General features: G+C 47.7%; 1 long non-coding RNA gene across 2 annotated transcripts; it reads left to right on the top strand.

Moving 5' to 3' along the window:
• The first annotated feature begins 3725 nt into the window (after positions 1-3725).
• Positions 3726-21177, top strand: LOC121470288 (uncharacterized). 2 transcript variants are annotated; one of them, XR_012056921.1, is made up of 7 exons: positions 3726-4081; positions 4859-5020; positions 15692-15920; positions 17703-18101; positions 18257-18328; positions 20073-20235; positions 21073-21177. It is a non-coding gene; the product is annotated as an uncharacterized lncRNA (long non-coding RNA). The 2 variants fall into 2 exon arrangements; XR_012056922.1 differs by having other exon boundaries at positions 17982-18101.
• Positions 21178-21250: the final 73 nt, after the last annotated feature.

Here is a 21250-nt window from a genome sequence, read left to right on the forward strand (position 1 = left end):
CGTTTTGCGGCACAAGAACCATGTCCCTTCCCAAAACGTATCCTTATGTAAGGAGCAGCTCAGGCTGGCGATTCTTGCTCCATCAGAGCGCTTAGAGCACTTAGAGAAAAAAAAATCAGGGAGAAAGATGAGAAGCAGTGCTAAAGTTTGATTCTGGAGATAAACAAGGTTTAGGTGCTCAGAATCAGCTTCCCCCCAATAAATGGTACATGTGAAGTTGGGGTGTCTGTTGAGCTGGCCCGTGTCTGCCAGTAAGCGTGAGATTGGCTGCAGGCACAGGTCTGCAGAGACAATGCCAGGGGATGTACCTGATCCAAGGCACTGGATCCCAGCTCTGACAGCTCTGAAATCACCTTGTCAGCTGCACTGGGTGGGGGAGACGCAGCACAGACCTTGAAAGGAGATCATATTTTAGGTTGTTATCAAGGCAGGAGCTGGGCTCCAAACGGAGTCACTCATTTCTAAAGTTGGCATTTTACTAGCATTGTCCTGTTTGGGCTTAGCAAGATTCAAAGTCTCTCTTGTGGCAGGAGTGATGGCAGGTGGGAATGGCCAAGGCTGGAGTCTGGCTTTGAAGGTAAATTATGGTGTGGTGCTCCCTGCTGTGGCTGGAGACTTCCCAAGGAGGGGAAAGGGGACATGGGGACATGACTGCAGAAGGGCCTGGACAAGGGATGGCAGTGTGGTGTCCTAGTGGAGAGAGGGCTGTGCATCACTTGGAGCCAAAGGAGAGCTTTCCTCCAAGATCCCTTGGGAGGAGAAGAACCAAGGAGGGGGAGAGTCTTCACTGAGGTTTTGGGTGCTGCAGTTTGGGTTGGGCACAGAGGAACATGGATGTGACAGGGAAGCTGTCATGACTATGCTGAAGAGGCCAAGCTTTGGTCCAGGCATGTGCAGAAAACCATGCCTGGGTAAATGCCAGGCTGGTTAAAAAAAAAAAAAAAGCCAATTAAAGAAAAGGTAATAGGTCTTGGTGGGTGTGACTGTGGATTCTGCCACTTGTGGAGCATTTGGCTTTAAGTCACTTGGGATAGAATCCATCACACTTTTCCCTTGTAGAGAGAGGAAGATCTAGAGTCCATCAACACAGACTCTGCTGGATGGTCACACACATGAGGTCTGAAGAGGAGTGTCCTCAAGGCTTTTAGTGAAGCAGGTGGTTAAAATGCAGAGTGTTCACAGGCTGGCATCCAGAGGGTATTTCCATTCTGGTATCCATAGGGTGTTCCTCTGAGAAGAGTGTCTAAGGGACTTGGCCACCAGAGTTTCACTTGTTTTTTTCTGACCGCTTTGGGCTTCTCAGTTTCTGCAAACATTGCCATCATTTGTCTGGATGATGAGTGCTCATGTTCCATGTTAGATCACCCAGTCTCACCGAGGGATGGTGGCTCCACAGGAAAAGTAGCCTTTTCTCCTGGATGAGTTAGTCCCAAGTGACAATTTCACTCTGCAGAAAAGATTCACCTCATCTTCAGAAAGAGGTTGAAATTAGGTCCCATGTTGGGTAAAAATACCTTAACCAATGAGATACTGAATTAAGGCTTTTGGTTTTACTTTCTCCTTCTCCTGTTTTTTTTGGTTTTTTTTTTTTCTTTTTCGAAGGAGAAATTCTTCAATACCCAAGTTCTTGATTTGAAAGATCAAAGTGCTGCACTGAGGAGCAAGTTCAGACTTATGGGGAGGTAAGATAAGACACCTCCATCCTCATCATTCAGTGATGATTTCCTGGTCCTTTTGTTGAGCTGGGGACACTGCCACTCAGTGTGGTGCTTAAAATTACCTTGTCTTAAGATGTGCAGCTCTTCCTACCTGTTCACAGCCCAGGGAATACTCCATCCACTCCATAGGTTTTGTGGGGATCAGCCTTTTGGGAGCTCCAGTAAGTCTCAAGGCTGCAGCCCTTCAGCCTCTTTTCAAGAGCCTGACCTAGTAAAGTCAATTAAAGTGTAGCCATGGCCCGTGAGAGCCTTTGGACTCACACAGATATAAAACAGAACTGTAAAAACTGATGCACTGAATAAAATATAATAGCACTCATTCTGGAATAGAAGCTGATTTATTTTAACTTGACTTAATATATTTTCTTATTCTAGCTTAAGAGCATCCAGAAAAGTTCCTCCAGTCAATTTTCAAGTGTCAACAAGCTGTTTTTCTTGGTCTCACAAACTCATCTTTGAAATGGGAATAACTTAGTCTCCCATATGGTGTTGAAAGCTACTTCATAGCGGAAATCTCCTGTATATTCATACAGAATTTTAGAGGAGCAGGTGGAAATTATCTGGCAATTAAAGTTAGTGCTGTGGAGCTAGGACTTGGAATGACATAGCCAATCTATTCAAAGACCTCATCTCCTACTGTCAGCAGTTGGTTACGTGACTGTTCATGGTGCTGCTCCTCATGGGGGGAGAAGCCCTTGAGGAGATGGAAAAAGATTTCAGCTGATTTCTGATAAGCGGGTTTGAGCTGATGGTGACATTTATCTGAAAGGAAATGGTTAAAAGAAGGTCTTTAGCAGCTCTGGTTCTGACATCGTTCTGCAGACTTATTGGGGTATTAATGAAGAAAAGTACCTTCTGTGAATGCAGGAAGTGGCCTCCAATAAAGTTTGCAAATTTCACAGAAAAAGGGACATAAAAAGGTCAAGACTCTCCTCCGACATTTTGTCTAATTTTATTTTGAGCAATAGATTTCTCTACTCACTTAAAATACTCAGGTGTGAGCAATAGCACAGGATGGTTGCCACCATCCCAAGGGAAAGTGTTCACCACCTTCTTGCAGCAGCAGTCCAAGGCTTATCCCTCACCATTTTTCAGAATTGCTCAATATTTTTGTGACTGTTCGTAGCTGGCGTTAGATCACCAGCTTTTCCTCCATTGCAGAAATTACAAACTTTAGAGCTTTTTTTTGTTGTTTCTCTGGCTTTTTTCAAATTATGCAGAACTCTCCTACTTCCCTCAAAGGGTTTGCTCAAACGTTCTAAACTTGACTGGAAGACCTGATGAACTACTTTACCTCCAGAGTGCATGGTAGGGAGGTATAGGCATGTGCAAACAGCTGTTTTGGCTGAAAACTGATTTGAAATGTTGTTTCAGATATATATAAAAATGAAACCCAGCACTTCATGGAGACACTGTCAATGGAGAGAAGATTTGCAGCCTCTTTCTTTTAGACACTGCTCCTGTTTAAATTTCCCTCTGATGTTAAGGAGAGGAGCACTGTGGCATTGCTGTGAAATCTCTGCTGTGCAGAGAATCCCAGGTGAGAGCAGTTCCCTGTGAAGCAGATGCTCAGGTGATATTCCCAAGCCATTGAGGGCCTGGTGCTCAGGGAGCTTTCTCCATCCTCCTGAGGCCAGGAGGTGAGCAGGGAATTCAGTGCTTGGCATGAGGAGTCTTGGAAGAGGGGTGAGCTCAGCTACCTTAAAATTAAGCAATCAAAATTAAAAGGAAACACATTTGACCTCAGCTGGAAGTTGGTGCATTTAAAATAGGGGATGGTGCTTTTTTGCAACCTGCCTAAGAAGTTTGCTAATGCCCCTGATTTATTATAGAGGCCGAGAGAAACAGCTTTGCACAGCAGGATAAGCATGCTTTTGACTTGGTTCCAGGTATGACAATAGCTGAGAGCCATCAAAAGTAGGAAGAAAATAGCTGCCAACGGTTCTGTCTGACTTGGATGATCCTGATTTTCCTCTTGCTCTGTCAAACCCTGCTCGCTCAGTCCTTTCTGATGGAATTGAGGACAGAACGTCCTTCTGAGAGCAGCTTTTGTTGCTATCAGCATTGAACTGTGCTTTCCTTGTAGGATATGCAGAGTCCTGGGAAGAGAACTCTCTCTCCTCTGCCTTCCTGTGCTTCTCCAAGAGGGAATGCTGAGTACTGAGCACAGGCAGTGGGCTGGACCTCTGAGTTTCACAGGATGCCAGCAGACAGCAGCAATATTCACAGACAATATTCAGGAAAAAGGTTTGCCATTGGAAGTCACTGAAGAAATATTGTCTCCTGCTCCCGACTATGGCAACTGGAATTAGCAGACCAATCCTTTTCTTCCCTTCTCCTTGAAAAGGACAATGGGAGGCCAGGTAAGCCTTCACCAAACCTTGGCAAGGAGAGACCTGAGCTGGGGGAATTAGCTAGAAAATCATGCTAGAAAATGTGGAGTATCAGACTACAGGATTCTGGTCTGAAATAAAGCCAGAACCAGCGTTTTGGAGGTTTTGTGACACTGGAAAGGAATATTTTTGCAATGTTAGTGAGGGGGATGATGTGTGAGCTGTGCAGTTGTGGAGTTTTGTTTCACATGCTCACGTCCCACTGCAGCTTCAGCTTTACAGAGCTTGTCCTCTTCTTCTGGGAGAGGTAAAGGACACATACCTGTTTGGATGACCAAACAGGTAAGGTGGTATATAAAACAAGATTGAAAAATATGACCTTCTCACTGAAAAAATACGAACTTCAGGCATTTGGGCACTTTCCTAGTCCTTTTAGAAAACTTGGAAGCAAATGGTTAAAAGTCAGCTAAGAATATTTACCTCTAGCCACAAATTAAACAAAATGTCAAATTTTTTGTCCATTTTCCTCCATCATGCTCTTTAAACATGCTAAGAAATTAATTTTGCTATGGATTTTCATGCATAATTTGGGTTGCACGCAAAGGGGTTTTTTTCCTTCTAGTATGTAAAAAAATTGGATTTTGAGTAATGTTGTATGTTTAAAGCTAGTACTATGTGTAACTAATGGGTATGAAATTTAAAGGAGGGTGCAGATCATTCTTTGAAGGTAAAGATGCCACAGTTTGCATAAGTTCAGTTCATGTACTTTGTCAGCTGCAGCTTTTGCTCTGTCCTTTGAATTTCCAGGACACCACCTTTATCTGAAGGCTTATATTGAAACTGAACAAGCAGTCCATGATTTTGAAGGAGAGGATGAGGGCTTTTTCCCTTACCTGAGGAATCCGCTCTTGAACTGAAGACCACAGCCTTAAAGGAGTGGTGATGCCTGTCTCTCAGAAATCTATGCAGGTGTGTAACTCATTACTTTTGCACCCAAAGGCATTTCTCCATGTGTTTCTTCACTAAGACTAAAAAATTCCACACTGGAATGCAATCATATTGCTTAAGGAAACTGGAGAGTGCCTTGCCTTGAAATAAATCCTGTCCCCTCACTGCTAGAAGTGCCTGAAGGCGTGTGCACTCCCTGTCCTTAGAGTCGTAAGATATTTAATCATAAACCATAGGCAGGGATGAGTAGCCATAAACAACTTGGATACAGTAAAAACTGCAGAAGTGGGAAGGACTGAAAGTTTCAGGAGGGCAGCAAGGAGCCCATGCTTAGGGCCACATCTGCCCTGGTACCCAGAGGCGTGCTGGAGGGGAAGAGGGAGCTGGGAGAGGAGCCCCAGCTGGGTGGAAGTGCTGCTGCCCTGGCCCCAGGCTGCTGTCCAGCTTCAGCAGGGCCCAGCTCATTTGCTGCTCTTGGAAAGTCTGTGTCAGTTTTGGAGGGGATTTTTCAAGGCAGTGCAGAGTGTGAGGGTGGCTGGTTTTTGTTGTTAAGGAGAGCAGTGTGTTTGTTCACAGCTGCTGACAGCTCTGTCAGGGCAAACAGGGAGGGGGACAAGGCGTGTGAGTTTGGGGGATGAATCCCTTTCCAGACTATCCTGCTTTGGCCAGCAGTTTCTGTAGCTTTATAGCAGGTGTAGATGTGTGAAAGGGTGGGGAATTTTTTTTTCCCTCCTCCTCAGCAAAATCCATCTGTCCCCAACTCCTTTCCCCTCCAAAAATCCTTGTGCTGCACTCACCTGTCCTGCACTAGGCATGTGGGGGCTGGCACTTTGCAGCCCCTTACTTTTTCTTCCTCCACACCTGTCTAAGGGCTCTGAAGTTTGGGACATAGGTCTCTTTTTTCCCTCCCCTCCCCTCCTGTGGTGGATTCATCCCAGTTCAAACCTGGAGCTTGGGGTGGCACTGAGGTGGGCACAAGGAGACTGAACTCATGGTGCTGTGGGTCAGGTTGGGCTGCCTGACAAATCTGAATCTGAAATCACACTGCACTGTGCTGGCTGGCAGGGAACAGGGGACAGGTGATAAATGAGTCCCAAAAATTCTGTTCTGAGTGCACAGTAAGTGCCACAGGGCTGCAGAGAGATCTGAAAACACAACCACTGGGTCCATGCAAGCTGTCTCTCCCGAGGCTGGGAGCAGCTCCTCACTCTCTGGCAGCCCAGAAGCAGCTGGGGAAGATGGAGTAGTCACAGTCATTATTTTATGGCATGTCACTAAAACTCCTGTGGGAAGAGACAAGCAGGCTGCCCAGCTTTTCACCCATCAATGCTTTTAAAAACACAACGTCCTCTTCTGAGGCCCCAGCAAGAGGGTCTGCACACCTTTTCAGGTGCTTGTCATTGGTCTTGAAGATGCCAGTTGGCATCAAGTGAGGAGATTTTGTTTTTCCTGAGGTTGGAAGTGTTGTGTCAACTTTAAATTAAGACAGCTTTTGTCTGGGCGGTATCTGACACACAGCTTGCCACTTGCTAAATCTGAAATGAAGATGTTTGGACCAAAACAAAATGCCCTTATATTAAGATATTTTAGCTCTGTTGTCTTCTGTAGGATACTGAATAGAAGCTGCTATTTAAAGGTATTTTAGTGGGAAGCATCCATGGATGCTGATGGCAGCTCTCTCCACTGTCTGCTTATAGGATGCAGACATTCTTCTTCAGCTTCTAGACACTACATCTGTTTGTTAAACTTAAAGACGGGGTTTTTCTCAAGCCTTTTCAGTCTGACTCACACTGCTCAGGGATCATGGTGCAAATGCTGCTGCTTTTGTGCAAGGTCAGTGCAGGCAGGCCATGTGGTCTGGCTGTGCTCTGAACTGAATGGTCACACTGCTCCTCCCTGAGTGTCACTACCTCTGGCAGAGGTGGATCAGGCTCCTTTGGGTATTGGTGCTGACAGTCCGTGTTACCCAATGGCCACAAGGTTTGTGCAGAACTGGTTCTTTGATATCTAACCACACTTTTAAGGAGAGTTTTAAGGAGAGGGCTTGCAGTTCATGCTTGATGTTTGCTTATTTTCAAATGCAACACTTCAGCACGAAGAGGAGACCCTTAATATGGAAAAAGTCAAATTCCAGTGAATGCAACAATGGATCTCGCCCAGATTTCTGGCCAGAAACTCTGATCAGAGTGGAGTAGCTATCCTGACGTTCCTTCTCTCCAATTAGGAAGATGTCAGGGCCAAGCAGCAGTCTGGTAAACTTAGGGATGTTTTTATTAAACAGCTTTGGGATGCAGAACTATTTACACTGATCTTGTTTTTCAACCCTTCAGAGGGCCAAGGAGGAACCTGGAGGTTATGTAGGAAATAATCCTCCTTCATTATATTGCTTCCCATCTGTTGGGTTAGTTTTTAGGGTTTATATGTATTCATCTCTCAGGGAGCACTGGGGATTTCACAGGCAGGAAACTTTATCAGGGAAGTATCTCAGAGCACTTCTGTGTGGCATGGACAGGAGCTCAGTGCCAGGTGAGGGGGTTCCTGGGGGGCCAGCAAGCTCACCCCAGCCCTGTGCTGTACCACACAGCCCGGGTGGATGGGGCAGGAGGGTGAAGTGGGGCCTCAGGTCCATGTGCAGGGAAGTCAAAGCCTTTGTGCTGCATGAGGCAGGAGAGGCGAGCTGAGTTCTCCCCTCAGTGTCATGGTGATAGCTTCCCAAAACCATCATCTGCACTTGTGATTATCTGCAGTGCTGGAGAGGATGACAGGCAGTCAGAACTCTGGTGGTGTCACCAGTCCTCAGCCAGGACAGAGGGTACAGTTTCCCCAAGCTCTTGAGACTCCTCATTTCCACTTCAATCCTATGACAGCTCAAGGGGATGTTTCCCATTTTCCTTTTTGGCGCTCAGTAAAATGGTCAGTGAGTTAAAGCAGGAGCACCCACCACATCTGAAATGCAGAGTGCCACATGTCCACAGCCACACAGGGCTGTGAGTCAGCTCCTGACAGGATCAGGTGGGCAGAAGGCTGTGAGGAGCAACCTGGGCTCCCAAATCTGGTGTGGCACTAAGCAGGATGACTTGCAAGAGGTGAGGTGACGCCCACCAGGCTTGATAAGCAAGCGCCTGGTGGTTTGTGTGTGCTTTAATGGAACTATTTATAACCTTTTGGAAAATGTAATTAAAAGTTGAAATCACCCATTTGACTTATGGTCCCATATAATTCAAGTGGGAGAAGAATTTCCAGGAGAAAAGTACTGCGGTGAGTTCAGGTTGGATCCAGTGAAACGGGATAAATGACACTGGCTGCAGGAAATGCTTGGAATGGTTTCCTCTCACACCCAGCATGCTTCTCCTCATTGCCACCCCCAGAGAGTGGAGGCAGGGCTAGGGTAGTGCTGCACTCATGATCCTTGGGCCATTCTTGGAGCTGGCAAACATGTTTTTGCCACCCTTCTGCTCAAGGGAATGTGACCTGTGTGTGCTGCAGGGTTCTTGACCTCTTTTATTGAATGACCTTGAAATGAAGGCAATGCTGAATCCTTTAGCAGTAGGCTGATGTGAGTTAGGAAATAGCCTCATAAAAGCAAAAAATCATATGTGTCCCATTCTGTAGCGTTCCCTACTCAAATTGGAATACATTATAGGAGTTTAAAGGAACAGGGAAGCACATGGTGTGGAGCCATGGAAATTATGTTCATCAGCCTTTTCCTAAACAGCCTTTGCCTACCTGGGCACAAATGCCATGGTCTTACAACAGGGGAGCTGGGCATCACTAGGACAAACTAATTTTCATTTCAGGATTGCCCTCACAGGGTTTTTTCCTGTGAGGCTCTACCAGTGTCTGGTGTTTCACCTAACACCTGGCTCCAGATAATTTATGGAGCCTGGAAGACTTCTGCTCCCATTTGGAAAGCTTGGGTTTGTTCAGGTGGCTGCGGGGTCACTTGGCACAAGTGAAAACCTTGCTAAACCAGGAGACAAGTCACCTTCCTTGCCTGGTTCATGAGTTTCAAGGCGGTGTTGGACTCGCTGAGGAACAAGGAGCTTGTTAGCTCTTACAGGCAAAGAGAATTATTCCATTCTGTGCCCATCTCCTCAGAGCCAAAGCAGTCATGGCACCTCATCCTCCAGTACCAAGCCATGTTGAGCCTTTCCCATGGCTCTTCCCAGTTCTCCATGGCCAGGCTGCTCCAGACTAAAGCAAGGCTTGGAAGGAGCGTGAGGGAGGGCTCTGCAAAGGCGCCGTGGCGGAGCAGGGAGAGCTTTCCTTGTGCTTGCTGCAGAGCTGGGCTCCTGGCACCCCCCTCCATGAACCCCTGCTCTCACACCTGTTCTCGCTCAGGAGACACTTCTTGCACCTCCCACAAGTGCACATGCTTGGGCTCCAAGAGCCTCCCTGGATTTCGGACCTTCGTGTGATCAGAATGAATTAGACTTGGCTGAGGGATGGGATTATTGCAGACCTGTCACTTCACAGTATGTTCCTGTTACAGCCCACACTCATGTCTGCTAGTATTTTAAAGTAAACTTTAATTAGCATTTTCCCAAGAGTGTGAATAAATTGTTTTATTGTTGTTTTGGTGTTGGTTTTGTTTTAAGGAAAAGAGTGTTTACTCACCAAGGACATGTTTCCAAACTCTCCATCCGCACCAGTGCTGGTTTTTATGGTATCTCATCACAGATCCCTGGAAAGCTCTGTGTGGGGCTGGTGCTGGGAGCAGGGCTCCTCGGTGGTGGGGTAAGATGTGCCCTGGAGGCCCATGCAAGTGCTGGAGTGTTTGAGTCGTGTTGGAGCAATGCTGTCAGACTCCTGATGGCCATGTGCCACCCATTTACAGCAGACTATTTCAGGGGAGTTTCTCCAGTCTAAGTAAAGCTGTGTCTGCCTTGGTTTGGTTACCTGTGGGCTCAGCTTGGGCTCAGTGACCTCAAAAGTCCTGATGAACTCCTGTCTAACAGAATCCAGCAGCACTGGGCAGATCTCCTCTTATTGTAAATAACACCTGAGATGCTCTTTGCAGGGGATGTTGAGAAGGTTTTCCAGCCCTCAGTCCAGGAAGGGTGAAGCAGGTGCCTGATGTGGTCCAGAGATCTGCTCACAGACAGCAAAGGAATGGAAAGGATGTTTTGTACATGGCTGAATTCCTGCAGGATTACTTTACTGCTGAAAATAAGCACACTAATAATGTGTGAAGGTTTCTACCCACCCAACCCATCTATTGGATGGAATTTGTGAAAGTGGTGGAATAAGGGATGAGCTACAGACCTGTTTGTCCTCTTTGTGTGGAGAGTGTTAATGAAGGGCTGGGAAATGGGGCTGGAGCTGGTTACCTGTGAGTGCTGGCACAGACTGGGATCCCCAGCCCATCCCACCAGTTTTAAAAGGTGCTGTGTTCTGTGAGGAAGGTAAAACCACTGCCTGGAATACTAGAGACAGGGAGAAGTAAACTAGCAGCTGGGAAAGGAAAAAAAAAAAAGAGTAAATTTAAAAGCCGGGGTGGTAAGAAAAAATTTTTTGGAGGGAAAAAGGTGCTGCCTTGGGTGAGCCACAAGGACTCCACTGGCTTTTGCACTGCAGGGAAACACACTTGAGCAAATGTGCTGGTGTGAAGTGTTCAGGCACAGAGACTGACTCCTTTTAGTTTCACCCATGCATGGCTTCGGTTCCACCCATCTTGTTTAAACAAATACACTCGGTGGGGATGAGGCAAGGAAAATCCTGTTCTCCGCTCGCGTTTCTGCTTCCCTCTGCTCCTCCAGCAGGGACACTCAAAACACAGATGGAGATCAAGGCGTTAGGTTTTAACATATCCAAATCAATTTGATGTGTCCTTAAAAAATCCCACAGTCATTCCCAGTGGCATCGGCAGAGCTGCTAACAGCTGAGTGTGTGCCCAGTCACTTGTTGCTGCATGTACTGGTTTTCTCATCATGAAACCAGTCTTTCCCTGTCATGCGAAGAGTCCAAGTGTGGTTTTTTGGTGGCAGCGACACAGGAGCATCTGTAGAAGTTACAAAGTGGGTTATCGGGAGTGTCACCATGGGAGCAGCAAAGCCGGGTTGTCATCTTGTGCTTCTGAGCAGGGCTGGTTCCCAGCTGCCTGGTGAGACCTCAGTCAGTGAGTGCCACATAAAAAGGCTCCGTGCAGGTGATCAAAAAAAGGATAATGGGTAATGCCTGGGAATCAAAACACCCAAGTCTCTGACCTGACAGTAGTGAAAATGGAGTACTCAGGCCCTTCCAGCAGTTCTCCAGAAGGCACAATCTACTTCTCAAAGGAGACCCCTGTGCCTACTGGGAAGGAGCTGGCCCCCATTGCTTCCTAACATGAGATAGGGGATGCAAGAGAACTGGCAGCCCACGCTGCTCTTACCCACTGGTGTGTGGCAGTGTCCTCATTTGTGTGAAAAATACGTATTTGGTGACTTGCAAAATCCCAAGAAGCTTCAAAATAGGAAGGATTATTCTTTTTATGCCACTGTTCCTTTATTCCTTCCCCTAGGCTCTCATAGTGGGATGGTGGGAACAGAGCTCTGTAATCCAGCCTCCCATCTGGAGCAGGACTGTCTCCCATACCAGATCATGTCAGCTGTGGCTTTGGCTGCCCAAAGCCTGGTCACTGCTGTGGGTGACCTGTTCCTGCTCTGTCTACCCTCCTAGTCCATTTTTTTTTCCCATAATATCCAATCTGAACCTCATAAGCCACAATATGGGGTCATTGCCCTTACCTGCCAATACCAAGAGCAGTGGCCCTCTCATCATCATGAACTCCCATCAATCCAGTGGGCAGGAACCTGTAGAATTTGCCACCAATTTCCCTTTTTTACTGGTTTTGTGTTCAGGAATCACTCCTTTTACTCCTGGGCATTGGTACTGAAGGAGAAAGGGGTTTTCTGTGGCCATGACTTCCCCAGCTGGGGAAGAGCAGTATCAGGCTCAAGCCCTGAGGAGAGGTGGGAATGTTCAATCCATGCAAATCCATAGGGCAAACTGTTTCTTCGAAGAAGAGTTCATTTGCTTTTCCCTGTGGCTTAGTCTACCAAAATTGAAGAGAGAGAATTCAGAAGTTGTTTGCATCAATTTTTAGTATAAAAGATTACAAGGGACTGAGTGCTAATGCACATTCCAGGTCTCTCCTATTATCTTACCCTTCTCCTGACTCACCTGGTCTGGTTGGTTTGTGTTGCTCCATCCTGGGGGAAGCAAAGCACTCAACATGGTGCTCACCTCTCCTGTGACCTCTGTGATGCCACACCTTTGTTGGATGACAGCAACAAAAACAGCACAGAAAATTCCCAAAAGGGTGAGGACTCCTTAATCCCTTCAGAAAACCAACCTGATACTTCGTGGGTGGGTCCCTGCTAGTCTCAGGGTAAATTAAAATCTCCTTCCTCATCCACAGCTCCCAGCCTTTCAGATCACACTAAATGCGAGGGCCAATCCCACGTGCCTCTGGCCCCTCTTGCCCCCTTGTTTGCAGAGGTGGTGCTTCATGGGGACAAGGGTATCACCCTGTTAAAATCCCAGCTGTCTTCCCTTTTCCTAATTCCACACGTGGCTGTCTAATCCATGGAACAATGGTTTGCCTGGAAGCCAGCAGGACTGTCCCCTCATGGCCACTGGCTTAGCTCAGCTGACAGTTTTGCAGCTTCTCCAGTGACCTCCCTCCATGTTTTCCACAACTCTGTTTCTCTCTGGACTGAATTCTTTGTCTATTTATTTAGCATCTTTCTTCCATCCTGTGTTTTGCGCAGACACATCACCATGGTACCGAGGTTCCCTGTGGTCAGTATTAGATATTAATCATTGAGATGTTGGAGGATTTGTCTCCATTTTCACAGGAAAAATTCACAGGATAAAAGAATTCAGTTGTCTGTGTTCTGGGATAGATTGTGAGTGAGACCAGACTCTTGGACCCCATTCCTGTGCAGTCAGGCCATCCTTTCCATCTGGGGCTTAAGGAAAGACACATTCCACAGGACAGACCCCAAACCCTATGTTATGAAATCGTGACATTTTCCTGCCTTCCCTGGATTTGTAAGGTTGTGATTTATCAAGCAAGAACACAGCAAACCAACACCTTGTTCTACAGCCTCACTGCAGGGATGATTCATATGGGCTGCTGATGGCAGGCACCTGAGACTGCATTTTGGCTGCTCTTCTGGAAACAGTGAGCCCTTTGTGGATATCTGGTCATTAGATGATGAATTTTTGTTTGCTCCCACCTGAGCTTACTTCAGGCTCAGATGCCACACATCTTCATTAATCCTCTTAGCCCTCCCTGATTTGGTTGCACCTTGTTACCTGAAAGAAAGGAATTTGATAATGCACCAGTGAAATGAGCTGCAGTGATCTGACATCCAAACCCAGAAACAGACAACACTTTCTCCAGAGAAAAGCCCCACCAGTTTCTCTGTCAGTTGTATTTAACTGGTACAGTGCCAGACCACCCCAAGGCTGGGACGTGTGCTGGGCAGTGCCTGGTGGCTGCTGGGATGGACTGGGGGCACACAGAGGGGCTTCTGTGGGCTGCATGGGGCTGTGGCAATGCTGAGGAGCAAAATCTCCAACACACAACAGCCACAAAATCTGTCTGAGTTCAGAAAAGCATATTCTGTAAGCTTGGGCTTGTTTAATGGGGGAAAAAATAAAAAAAAACAATTTTAAAAAGGGAAGGGAAAAAAAAAAAAAAAGAAGAAGGGAAGGGAAGGGAAGGGAAAGGGGGGGGGGGGGGGGAAAGAAGGAACCTGCTGGAAAAGAGGAATTTCCAGGCTCCATGGCTGTGGGAGGTGCAGGCAGCCCAGATCCCATTGTGTCATGGGATTTCCCACAGGGATCCTTTCTGCCCTCAGCACACGGTCAGTGGTCTGGGCTGTGCCTTCACATGCAGCACCTCAGGGATTTCAGAGAGAGGCTTCACCCCTCTGAATTTGATGGCTTAATGGTTATGGCTTACTTATGGTTTAATGATATATAATGATGTAATTCTTCTGTTTTAACAATTTTCCCTGAAAGGCCGGGGTGACAGTAAATACATTTTGCTCTCAGCTCCTACGGCAGGGCAGCTGTTTGTTTGCAGCCTGCATGATAAAGCCTGTCCCAGCCCTGTCTCCCAAGGCATGGCAGGGCCAGCCTGTGAATCCCCAGCAGGGAATTCCCTGCTTGTCCAAAGGAATTGGGAAATTCTGATGGATTTTAGGTGCATGTGAAAGGCAGATGCCCAAACAGGAATTCACCAAAGTTTTTCCCAGCAATCTCCTTAAACCTTTCAGAAGAAGTGAAACTTCGGTGCAGCAATAGGAAAAATGCAACTTTTTAAAAACTTTCTGCAAGGGTGGCAAAAATTTGTCCTTTCATAACAAACCAGCTGCATCCTTAACCATTGGAGAGCCTGTATCCCTTTGTTTTGGTAACGAATATCCCATCCCTGGTATGTTGTATCCATCTTCCCAGCTGCCCAGAAGCCAGTGCTGCTGCAGATTCTGAGGGCCAAACCTTGGCTCAGCTTGGCTTGGTGTCATACACACCAAAGATGCAATGGCTTTTCCTCATCATGACTCATGAAAATGGGTGTGCCCTCAACTTCTTTTGGAGCACTTAACTGGAATAACTCAAATGGAGAGGGAACACCTTGTACCTTGCCTTGTGTGCTCGTGCTGGCCTTGCCACAGCCCTGGAGGAAACCAGGGATACTTGTCCTGCCTTAGAGAGGTCCTGGGCACAACATTTGTAGGTTTTCAAGGTGCCACATCTGTGCCCTTCTGGATCATAGATACAGAATATCTTGTGTTGGAAGGGACCCTCAAGGATCAGAGAAGTCCTGACTGTGATGTGGTGAATAGCAAAGTCCCCATGAAGCTGAGATTTCACAGGACTCTCCCAGAAATACAACTCATCAGATTTATGGTGTGCTTCTTTTCCTTTGGTGCAAAGTTGGGGGGGGGATTTCACTAAAAATTACCTTTTCCATATGCGCATCTGCCTTCTACCCCAGATCTTGGGATTTATGTATCAGGCTACTGACAACCAAGCTGTTCTGGCTGAAAACCAAAGTATTTTTGTGCAAAAAGCATTAGCATTTCCCATGGGAACTGTGGTTTTCCAGTACCTTCTGCTTTCATTCTCCTTTCAGGACCAACTTTTGTTGCAGACCAACCTGCAGCTCCCAGGGTGTGCTCCCAGCTTTCCCAGACAGAGAGTGGCTGTGCTAAGCTATGAAAGTCTTTCGATTTTCAAGTCTTATGATTTTGGGTGAAAAAAAGGCTGCAAAACAAAATGTGGAAAACATAAAAGCTTTAAAGGACAAAAACTGAAGCCCAGTAGCACATTTTTGAGTCATGGTATTTTGCTGAATTTCTTTTTTTCTCCCATGTGGAATTCTGATAAAACCAAAATTGCGTATCAGCACTTTCTGAAGGTAAATACCTTTTCCTCCTAATTTCAGTCTAGTCTACTCCTATAACAAGAGTTGGCTTATGTGGGATTGTAACAACCTGACCAAATGCACCAAAAGCCACTTTTTAAAATTTAGTTTTTTTAAAAAGATATTTGTTGCCACAGTAGTGGTTTTCTGGTATTAACTGAGTTTTGTAAATGATAGCACCTCTGCTGACATACTGATAATTGGGTGTATTCTAGTCCGCCTAAAAAGAAAACGGGCTTCTTTTTTTTTTTTTTTTTTTTTTTTCCCAGTTGCAAAGTTCCTCCTGGAGTCAGAAAACAATGCACCCAGCTATGCCAATCCATGGAAATCACTGGTTGTGTTTATCCAGCAATTAAAGGGGGATTACAGCCGCTTCAGAGCTCGGCATCCCGTCCCTCCCCTGCACACCGGGAGCCTCAAAGCCGCATTGTTCCCGCAGCCGCCGGCGGCAGCCCGGGCCAAGGAGGGATGGGAGAGGGGAGCTCCTGCCGGGAGCAGGTACAGACAACCGACAAACAGCGAAACAAAGGGCAAAGCGCGGGGCAAGGAACCGGAGGCACGCTCTCTTCTTCCCGAGGTGTTTCCCTGCCCATCCTCGGTACGGGGCGGCAGGAAGGGAAACGTCCCCGCCAAGCCCCCCGGCAGTCATCCCGCGGGGGATGTGCCGGGCAGGGCTGTCCCGGTGCTGGGAGCGCTGATTGTGCGGGAAGGGATCCCTTTGGAGGCGGCATCCCCAGGGCCAGGGCCCCTGCTCTGCTCGGAGCGCCGGCTGGGGCGAAGCAGGGGCAAACGTGTGTCCCTTTGAGCAGAATCCCTTTGAGAGAATCCCTTTGGGAGGATCCCTTTGAGCAGAATCCCTTTGAGAGGATCCCTTTGGGAGGATCCCTTTGAGAGGATCCATTTGGGAGGATCCCTTTGAGAGGATCCCACTGAGCAGGATCCCTTTGGGGAGATCCCTTTGGGAGGATCCCTTTGAGAGGATCCCTTTGGGTGGATCCCTTTGAGCAGGATCCCTTTGGGAAGATGCCTTTGGGAGGATCCCTTTGAGAGGATCCCTTTGAGCAGATCCCTTTGATAGGATCCCTTTGGCAGGATCCCTTTGGGAAGATCCCTTTGGGAGGATCCCTTTGGGAGGATTCCTTTGAGCAGGATCCCTTTGAGAGGATCCCTTTGGGAGGATCCCTTTGAGCAGGATCCCATTGAGAGGATCCCTTTGAGAGGATCCCTTTGAGAGGATCCCTTTGAGCAGGATCCCTTTGGGAAGATCCCTTTGAGAGGATCCCTTTGATAGGATCCCTTTGGGAGGATCCCTTTGAGATGATCCCTTTGGGAGGATCCCTTTGGGAAGATCCCTTTGAGCAGGATCCCTTTGAGCAGGATCCCTTTGGGAAGATCCCTTTGAGAGGATCCCTTTGATAGGATCCCTTTGGGAGGATCCCTTTGAGCAGGATCCCTTTGAGAGGATCCCTTTGAGAGGATCCCTTTGGGAGGATCCCTTTGGGAGGATCCCTTTGAGCAGGATCCCACTGAGCAGGATCCCTTTGGGAAGATCCCTTTGGGAGGATCCCTCTGGGAAGATCCCTTTGAGCAGGATCCCTTTTAGAGGATCCCTTTGGGAAGATCCCTTTGAGAGGATCCCTTTGATAGGATCCCTTTGGGAGGATCCCTTTGAGCAGGATCCCTTTGGGAAGATCCCTTTGAGAGGATCCCTTTGGGAAGATCCCTTTGAGCAGATCCCTTTGAGAGGATCCCTTTGGGAAGATCCCTTTGGGAGGATCCCTTTGAGAGGATCCTTTGGGAAGATCCCTTTGAGCAGGATCCCTTTGGGAGGATCCCACTGAGCAGGATCCCTTTGGGAGGATCCCATTGGGAGGATCCCTTTGAGCAGATCCCTTTGAGCAGGATCCCTTTGGGAGGATCCCTTTGAGTGGCTCCAAGCGGCTCTGTGAGCGGGATCCCCGGGCTCCTGTGTCCACCAGCAGAGCCGGATTCCCGCTCCCCATGGAAACAGCCTCCCGCAGCGCCGTCCCTGCCCAGACAGCCCTAATCCTCCCTCTGCGGTCACCCTGAGCAGCCTCCGGCTCTCTTATCACCGAGGATCTTTTTTTGGCAAATATTTACAGGAGGCTGCGTTGCGGAGGGGGCAGTGAGCCACGGAGGGTGACAGGGGCCCACGGTGCTGGCAGGGACAGAGTGGGGGGCATGGCGTGGCCGTGGGGTCCCTGCGGCGTGTCCCCTGCCACCCTCCTGCGTTGGGGAGACATGGCCGTGCTCCCACAGGTAGCAGAGGACGAGGGACAAGGTGCTGGGGACAAGGACACAATGCACACACAATGCCACCGAGTGTCACGGAGCGACTCCAGGCATGGGGCTGTGGGAAAAGTTCAAGCAACCAACGAGAAATGGATGATCCCACCAGGAGCGGCGTGGGCAGAGCAGGAGAGCCCAAGGGGATCAGGAGGCGCTTCCTGGCCAGCCCCTCCATGGAGCTGCAGCTCCAGCTCCCGGAGCTCCCTCGTTCCCAGGGCTCCCAGAAACCCGTGCCTGCCCCACCCGCAGGGACACGCAGGGTTTGGACAATCTCGGCAAGAAACAGAGATCTGCAAAGCCACTGAAGAAGAAAACAGCACCACCGGAAAGATAAAGCCCAAGCTCCCCACCAAAACAGGCTTTGTGAAGGTAAAGTGTTCCATCCCTGCTCTTGGTTTGACCTTGGTCATGGCCACAGCTGCACCAAAGCTGAGTGCCTCACTCCTCAAAATGACAGCACCTAGGGCCAGAAGTACCTGTGCACACAGGTGTAAGCTTGCTTTTCCTTTCTTTTCCCTCTGTAGTGTGGAGCCAGTAATTCCTCATGAAGGAAATATGAACGCAAAAGCTGAAGGGACTTCGTTACCCTGCTAATGGTACGTAAAATATATGGGGGCCTGAGAAGCATTGAGCTGGGAGCAATAATCAGCCCATGTGATGACATCCCACTGCCTGGGCAGGCAGCATCAAGAGCATCTGTGGGAATGAGTTGATGCTACACCATGCAAGAAAGGATATCTGAAGCCTTTTGCGGCAATTGTTGGATTTTTCTGTCTCCCTGTGTGGCTCTTCTGCACTCTAAACTGGGCGGTGCAAAAGGAGATGTGCACTGGCACAGGGACAGAGCAAGGGCCATTGGGTTTTGGGTTGGTTCTGAAGCCCTTTTGCACACCCATGGAATCATGGATTAGTCTGTGCTGGAACAGACCTCTGAAGACCATCTAGTCCAAAACCATCTCCAACCAGACCAGGCTGCTCCGAGCCCAGTCCAACCTGACCGTGAATGATTCCAGGGATGAGGTGGTTGATGATGATGATGATGATGTTGTTGATGATGATGATGATGATGATGATGATGATGATGATGATGATGATGATTTCATCCATCACCACTCTGGGCCGTCCCGTGTCCCTTGCTATAACACGGCAGTGCCGGTTACAGAGGTGACACTTGCTGCCAAAAACCCTAGCAAAGAAGAGACTCCATCTTTTCCTTGGGTTTAGCCTCAGCTTTGTCCCTCCTGCCTGCGGCAGCCGGCACTGCCCAGCACACTGCGTGGCTTGCAGGGGCATCTAGTGGCCGAAGGCTGCAGGAGAGATCCGGGCAGCGCAGAGGTTCCCGTGCCCTGTCCCACGCAGGGAAATGTCCCACAACCAGCGCCTGCAGAAATGCTGCCAGTTCTCTCCTGTAAGAGAGACCCGTTTTCCCCCAGCCCTTCCCCAAAATACCTGTTTTGGAGAAGCAGCACAGCTTTGCAGGTGGCATCAATCCTCCTTGTGCTGAACACGCGGCACTGATGCTCAGTGACAGTGGCACCCTGCGCAAATCACTGTGGCTTCCTGGGCACAAACAGCTCTTTGGAGGGGGCCTGGACCTCTCCACAAGTTTTGGTTGGGTGATTTATTTAGCTCGGACATAGCTTAAAAAAACCAAAGGGGTCTCAGTGTTGGGTGGGAGGAAGAAAAACCATCCCGTGCTGTTTTGCAGAGCCAGAATTTCCTAGCGTGGTACAGGTGACCAGAGCTGAATCTGCTGCTGCCCAGGGGGATGTGGGCACAGCCTGGCCTCAGGAGTGGGAGGGGGACAGGGAGGAGCCAGGCACACTGCAGTGACACCAAGCACTGCTTTCACTGGCTTTAAATGTTCAGAGAATGATACCAAAAACTTTTGAATTTTGTCTAAAATTCCTTGGAAGTAAAAGTGCAGTATGGTGTATTGGACGCTGATAAAAAAGGCTCTTTTTTAAGGCCCCATGACTAATTTCTCCTGGATTTTATAGGAAAATGCACATAAAAGCAATTACTGGGGTGTGAATTATTTAGTTTCTTAATGGCCTGACAGCTTTGACAGCTCCTAGCTTGTTATCTAAGCTGTTATCACAAACCCTCTTGATCTCCCAACTTTAACATGACTTTTAATTATGCTTTCATAAGAGTAAAAGGACAGACAATCTGCAGTCTGGCTTCCAGTCAGTCAAACTTATTTAAACGAGAGAAACTTTTCCTCCTAGTGAGTAAAAAGGGTGATTGGATGTATAGAGAGGTTTAAATATGTGTCTAAAGAGATGTCTAAAAACAATTACACAGATAGGTTAGAGTCTGTTCCTTGTATGATTGCAGGCTGGAAAAAGAAGAAAAAGTCAATTTAAGAGAACTTAGAGAACTTGGCAGCAATGGTGATGGACATCATACACACCGAGAGATGTGAGCTGGAAATACAGTGTTAAAGTTAGAAAGATTACACTAAAATTACAGTCAAAGACACAATGAAAAATGTTACCAAGTAAGTTTTCGATATTCTTCCAGATCAGTCATCAGACATGTGGGAGGGACCAGGTCAGGGGTGTTTGTACAACCTATTTTCTTTCTCCCTGTGCACTTGCATTGAAACACGTTCCTTAATGCAAACATTTATTTATTTTTCTATATGACCTATTATAAGTATGTCTTATTGGAAAATAACAGCCTATATGATCAGAAGGGCTCTGGAGTTGCAGAGGTATTAAATAGATCCCATGCATCAGGTGTTTGTTGGTCTGTCCAGTGACAGGCTGCTGTTTATCTTAAGTTAAAACAGCATGTTAGGGAAATGCCTCTCTCAACTGCATTTCTGTGGAAAATGTTTTTGTAGAGGGAAAATATAAGGAAAAGGTAAGATGAGAAAAGGGAAAAAAAAGTAACTTGAGAAATTCAGGGCAATAAATCAGCACACCAGATGGTATTCATCTGTGAATGCCGTGCAGAGCTACCAATTTGTAAAAACTGCACGGGAGTGTGCCATTAAAATGCAGACATAATATCTGCCCAGTCTCACTGCCCTTCTTTGTGGTGCCTGGGCAGCTGCAAGGTGACTTGGTTCTACCTGCCCACATCTCCAAGTGTCTTCAGAGTCCACTTGGCATCCCCACTGCAGCCTTGGAAAATTTTATGTGTCTTGGAAAATATGTGTCTGTTTACTGACTAATTCACTTAATCACAGCGAGGAAATGCAACTAAGTTGTTCTGAATAATCTCCTTGAAATCCAAGAGACTGATTTGCAACGATCTTTCTGCCAAGTGACACTCCTGCAGAGGAAAATGCTTTGTGTTGAGCTCACATGCCTTTCATCCTGGATTTTAGGTGGCTTTTGGATGCCTTGGCCCTGTGTAGAGCAGAGAGCTCGTGATCCACCTGCACGTGGTCCTGAAGGTCAGCAGGAAAGTTTCATGTTGCTGTCAGTGTGTGATCCACAGCGTGTGATCCACAGCGTGTGATCCACAGTGTGTGATCCACAGTGTGTGATCCACAGTGTGTGATC

Source organism: Taeniopygia guttata, chromosome 7 (assembly GCF_048771995.1).
Source record: "Taeniopygia guttata chromosome 7, bTaeGut7.mat, whole genome shotgun sequence".
NCBI classification, from domain to species: domain Eukaryota; kingdom Metazoa; phylum Chordata; class Aves; order Passeriformes; family Estrildidae; genus Taeniopygia; species Taeniopygia guttata.